Genomic DNA, 6,374 nt, shown 5'->3' with positions numbered 1-6,374 from the left:
GCAGCAGTGGTCCCTTCCCTGCCGTAGTGTCCTTGAGCAAAAACAACCCAGATCTACTACAGGTGTTTTTTTGGGGGGGGGGATTTCCCTCCTTTTTCTCTCAAATTGTACCCGTCCAAATACCCCACTCTTCCAAGCTGTCCCGCTTGCTGCTCCACCCCCTCTGCCGAGCTGGGGAGGGCTGTAGACCACCACACGCCTCCTCCCATACCTGTGGAGTCGCCAGCCGCTTCTTTCCACCTGACAGTGAGGAGTTTCACCGGGGGGACGTAGCACGTGGGAGGATCACGCTACCCCCCCCCCAGTTCCCCCTCCCCCAAAAACAGGCGCCCCGGCCGCCCAGAGGAGGCGCTAGTGTAGCGACCAGGACACATACCCACATCCGGTTCCCCCACCAGCAGACACTGTCAATTGTGTCTCCCAAGCCGGAGGTAACACGGGGATTCGAACCAGCGACCCCCGTGTTGGTAGGCGACGGAACAGACCGCTACACAACCCGGACGCCCCCTACTGGAGGTGTTTGGCTTAGTCCTCTTTACTGCCCTGCGTCGTCTGATTCCTCTAAGATAAAAGCACAGGTCATCTTCTGACATTGTGTGTTGAGTGACCGCCTTCTCTGATCTGCTAAGAGTTGTGAGGAGGGGGGACGGGGGTCCGGGGGGGGGGACGGGGTGACTGATAACCTTTATCATCCGAGTGGGGTTTCACAGCTGTGGAGGAGAGCCACGATGGGCCCCGCTCTGTAAACAACCCAGTGCTGTTGCTTCGCGTCAGCGGATCAACAAAGAGCTCTTTGAATGGGCCTTTTTGTTTTGGTCCTGCTCTGTTTGTGCCGGGGCAGCTGATCCCCACAACAAACGCACAAACAGAGCCGTGTAGTGTACGCCGTTAAGCGCCGGGAGGGTTGCCATGACTCGTACGCCGGGGAAACCAAACAGACGCCGGCCAAGAGGACGGCACAACACAGGGGAGCCGACGCGTCAGGCCGGGACTCCACCGTCTACACCGCCTACAGGCCAGTGGCCACTCTTTCGGGGATGAGGATGTGACCGTGCTTGGTAGGGAGGAAGGCTGGTTTGAACGGGGGAGTCAAAAGAGGCCATCTATGTGAGGAGGGAACTGCTCCACCCCCTCTGCCGATCCGGGGAGGGCCGCAGACTACCACATGCCTCCTCCCATACACGTGGTGTCGCCAGCCGCTTCTTTTCACCTGACAGTGAGGAGTTTCACCAGGGGGACGTAGCACATGGGAGGATCACATTACTCCCCCCCCCTGAACAGGCGCCCCGACCGACCAGAGGAGGCCACCCGGACGCCCACTGTGGGTGATTTTGATTCGTATAGTCTCTTCTTATATGTACCTTCCACAATAAGTGAGGTAAAAGTCAGCGGGTAAGGCGAGAGGCAGAACGACAACCTCCACAATCCATGTTGACACAGACCATCTGATACAGTAAAATTAATAAATAGAACAATAGAATAATATTCTCAGACAGAAACAACAGTTTACGGGTGTTCCCCCTGAAAAGGCCTCCGCCAGCTAGCTTAACGCGACGCGTGATATGCACTTTGAGTTCACATTATCAAGTCTTACGCTCACCTAAAAGGGCCCGTCAGCATGTCAGTTTGGCCTTCTCCTCCCTCCAGGGACACAGCCACCACTCCCCCCCCCTCCCCCCGCCCCCTTCGAGTTTGGAGAAAATGAACGCCGGCGGTGTTCGCGGCAGGTCATTTCCAGATACGTGGCCCGGCGGCCTCGAGTCGGCACGTCTCAGCCCTCTCGCGTGACCTACCAACTTCAGTCATCTGCATAGACACAAGCCGCCGCTGTCACACAATGCCATTTTATTACACCGATTAACGAGTTGACAATTCCTTTTTCAGTCGTTTGGACAGAAAATGTTCATCTTTTTTTTTTTCTGCAGGATTTCGTAGGTTGTAGAAATGGCGGACGACCATTTGGATTGTTCCTTTTGGAACGAGCGGCTTAAAAGTGAAACACACAGCTCAGGTCGAAACGAAACAAAAGAAAATTAAAGCACACACACACACACACATTATATATATATATAATGTGTGTATGTTGTTTGAGGCAAACATGTCCAATGTGTCATTAAAACAATGATTATATGTTCAATATTCTCATGAGAACATCAGTTCAACTGGCCAATGTTTTAACTCAACACACAGGAAAGTGGAGAGAGGGGGGGGAGGGGGGGGGGAGAGAGATGGGGGGGAGAGAGAGAGAGAGCGAGAGAGAGAGATGGGGGAGAGAGCGAGAGAGAGAGAGGGGGGGGGAGTGAGCGAGAGAGAGAGAGACCGCTTTGTTAATATATCTGGTACAAGGGACTGTTAAACTGTGTCATAAGGGAAAAGGGGTCCAATTCCCGAAGGAAGCAAGCCAAAGGGGATTTCGTGATTTGGGAAGGTCGCTGTGGTATAATTTGTGGGTATACATTTGGTCAAATTTGTAATTTGGTTAGCCGGACGTTAATTTAGCGACGTCTCAATGTCAGCGTGCTTCTCAGTATCAATCGGGAATCTTTTGCTGCTGCAAAACATGTCACGACAAACTCTCAACATGAGAAGAGAAGGGGAGAAATATAAGGCCGTTGTCAGATGCGGACCATTGAATACAGTAGAGCGCAGGACCTCCTCTGGTGTTGTGGACTGTGATGTTAGCAAGAGGGAGGTGATGGTTAGGACAGGGGGGATGAATGAGAAGCTGTCCCAGAAAACCTACACCTTTGACACGGTGTTTGGCCAAGCAGATTGATGTATACCGGAGTATTTTGTGCCCTATCCTGGATGAAGTCATCATGGGTTACAACTGCACAGTCTTTGTGTATGGGCAGACGGGAACGGGAAATGCATTCGCCATGGAGGGAGCGAGGAGCCTGGATGAGGAATTCACGTGGGAAGAGGACCTTCTGGCTGGCATAATCCCTAGGAGACTGCACCAGATATTAGAGAAGCTGTCTGAAAATGGGACAGAAGTCTCAGTTAAAGCATCTTCATTGGAAATTTACAATGAAGAACTTTTTGACTTGCTCAGTCCCAGCGATAATGTCACAGAAAAGCTGCGGCTCTTTGATGACCCTCGCAACAAGCGTGGTGTGCTTGCGAAGGGTCTGGAGGAGGTGACAGTCCATAACAAAGGCGAGGTCTACCAGATCTTAGAGAGAGGCACTGCCAAGAGGAAGGCGGCCTCCACACTTTTGAACGCCTACTCGAGTCACTCCCATTCAGCCTTTTCAATTACTACACACACGAGGGAGATCACTTTGGATGGAGAGGAGCTTGTCAAAACTGGCAAGCTCAATTTAGTTGACCTCGCAGGCAGCGAGAACATTGGGTGTTTGGGGGCAGTAGAAAAGTGAACTTGTGAGGCAGGACATATCAACCAATCCTTGTTGACACTGGGAAGAGTCATCACTGCTCTGTTGGAGAAGAGGCCCAATGTCCCCTTACAAAGAGTCCAAATTGACGCAAATCCTTCAGGACTCACTTGGAGGACGAACCAAGATGTCTATTATTGCCACTATATTCCCTTCTTGCAGCAACCTTGAGGAGGCTTTAAGCACTTTGAGATACACCAGCAGAGCCAAGAACATATCAAATAAACCCAAGGCCAACCAGAAGGTCACGAAGAAGACACTGATAAAGGAATACGCTGAAGACGTTGAACGTCTGAAACGGGACATGGCAGCCACTCGGGAGAAAAATGGAGTCTACATGTCAGCTGAGAATTATGAGAACATGATGGGTCAAATTGTCGCCCGGTAGGAGCAGATGTTGGAGTACACAGAGAGAATTGCTATCATGGAGGAGGAGCTGAAGAGAGTAACTGAGCTGTTTGCTGACATTAAACACCAACTGGAGAAATATGCCAACGACCCGGACCTTGAATGGCAGAGGTTGGAGGAAACCCACCAAGACCTATAGCAGACCAAAGAGAGGCTAAAGGAGGAGGAGATTATCTGTTCTGAGCTGAGCTCCACCCAGGAGGCCCTCTACCATACTGTCGAAAAGCTGCTCAACACATTGGATGCCAGCACCAGTGATGCCCCAGGCCTCCATGAAAAGCTTGCAAGGAAGACAAAGGTGGAGAATCACAATACGCAAATCCAGTAGACGTTTGCCCAGCGAATGGATGAGACATTCAAGACCATACAGCCCTCCATTCAGCAGCAAGGGTTCCTCCATCATAGTGTGATCAATAGCTACTCAATGGCCATAGATGGCTTCCTTGTGAGTAATGAAGCAGCATGGAAAGGGGCTCAGACAACAGTCGAATCCCTTGTGGACAGAGTCAGACAGCTGTTTGCTGAGGGTGTGACTAGTTTCCAGGCCAAAGTCCAGCAACAGGAAACACTAAGTCAGCAGAACAGAGAAATCCTTCTGAAGCTGCTGGAGGACCATGGACGTGACATGGAAGGTGCTCTCGTGACTCGGATATTAAAAAGCCTGTCTTCAATTCGAGAGCTGAATGATATGCTGAGATTCACAGTACAGACCTAGCGAGCCCTGGCTAACAAGCTGGAGGACATGGAGTAGAGGTTTTTCAATGGCTTCCCCAGGGATCTAGAGGACCCGAGGGAGCATAGTGTTCAAGGTCTCAGCACCCTTCAGGCCAAAATTAAACAGCAAGATGAAGAGATCCAGCAGGAAGGGGGGGGCATCAGATGGGTATGATGCAGAACCAACCGAACCCCCTGGCTCATGAGACCCAGAAAGACTTCACCGATCTGCGCTTGGCTTCCAGTGCCCTGTGGGAGCCACTGGAAACCATACAAAGTGACAACAATACTCGTTGTAGTGTGACTGAGTCCAAAACTTTGACCCAGATTGATCTCTTTTCCTCCACCACCTCCTTCCTGGTCTCCGCTTTCTGCCAAGATGCCCAGGAGAGTGAAAAGATGCTGGGTGAGATTGAAAGGCACTGCTTCTACCTCAACAGTTCTCTCGTAGAACTGTCAGAACATAATCACAGGTGGTGCTCTAAAGCCACAGGTGTATGTTGTTAAGACTCAGACCCAGGAACAGCTCATCTTATTGGGGGAGAACTCAACTGCTTCACAGGCCCTGGAACAGAAAGTAGAGAACCAATGTAACCTGCAGCTTGTGGGAGTATGCACAGAACTGACCCAGCAGGTGGAGGTGGTGCAACAGACTCTGGTGCCTGTCCAGAAACAGGCTTACCTGGATTGAGTAATCGTAGACAAGCTGCAGGCTGAGCTCCAGAACCACGTGGAGATGGATCACAGACTGGTCCAAACCTTTGAGGAGGAGCTGAGACAAGGTGTACCCACTGGTGCAACCCCTCAGCGCAGGGAGTTTGTTCATCCCAAGCTCCTGGTGAAGTCCCAGGGCCGCGAGGAGCTCCCGGAGAGCCTGCGACTGCAGCGGGAGGTGGTGCAGGATGCACTAAATGAGACATTGGAAGAAGAGGAAAAACCCCAGGATAAAATGATTCTCTTGATGATGTCATCCCTATGATGACCATGTGGCTACAGAACCATGTGACACTGACATGTGGCCCGCAGTGACAACAGGCTGCCCTTTTTCCAAGCCAAAAACGTCCAGGAAGGAGAATATGAGTCCCATCAAGCCTAAAGTCACAGAAAAGGAAGCTGTCTCAAGCCCTCAAAGATTATAATTTCCACTCAGGTGTCAAAACTAAACATCCAGAGGGCGTCCGGGTGGCGTGGTGGTCTATTCCGTTGCCTACCAAACAAGGGGATCGCCAGATCGAATCCCTGCGTTACTTCCGGCTCGGTCGGGTGTCCCTACAGATACAATTGGGTGTGTCTGCGGGTGGGGAAGCCGGATGTGGGTATGTGTCCTGGGCGCCGCACCAGCGCCTCCTCTGGTTGGCTGAGACGCCTGTTCTGGGGGGGGGGGGGATAGTGTGATCCTCCCACGTGCTACGTCCCCCTGGCGAAACTCCTCACTGTCGGGTGAAAAGAAGCGGCTGGCGACGACTCCACCTGTATCGGAGGAGGCATGTGGTAGTCTGCAACCCTCCCGGGATCAGCAGAGGGGGTGGAGTAATTGGCTGGATACAGCTGGGAGTAAAAAAGCGGGGAGGGGGAACCGCGGGGAGGGGGAATCGAGCGTTTCAATCTGTTCTCTCATATATTTTGAAATGTTGGTGGAATAAAGGTGATAGAAATTAAACATGAGGTAGAGCGAGAGAGAGAGAGGGGGGGGGGGCAGGCAGGCAGGCAGACAAAAGCTGATATTCAGCCAGGCAGAGGGTGAGAGTCTGCACAGGTAAAGCTACTGTCGTGTGTGTGTGTGTGTGTCTGTGTGTGTCTTTGTGTGCGTGCAAAACAACAGGGGACGTGTCCTCGTGAGTGTCTACACCCGCT

General features: G+C 51.9%; 1 pseudogene; it reads left to right on the top strand.

Moving 5' to 3' along the window:
- The first annotated feature begins 2,486 nt into the window (after positions 1 to 2,486).
- LOC130116036 (kinesin-like protein KIF11) lies at positions 2,487 to 5,928 on the top strand (annotated as a pseudogene).
- Positions 5,929 to 6,374: the final 446 nt, after the last annotated feature.

This window comes from Lampris incognitus, chromosome 7 (assembly GCF_029633865.1).
Source record: "Lampris incognitus isolate fLamInc1 chromosome 7, fLamInc1.hap2, whole genome shotgun sequence".
NCBI lineage: Eukaryota > Metazoa > Chordata > Actinopteri > Lampriformes > Lampridae > Lampris > Lampris incognitus.
Note: the sequence above shows the minus strand (reverse complement) of the source record. Positions and strands in the feature narration are given on the sequence as shown.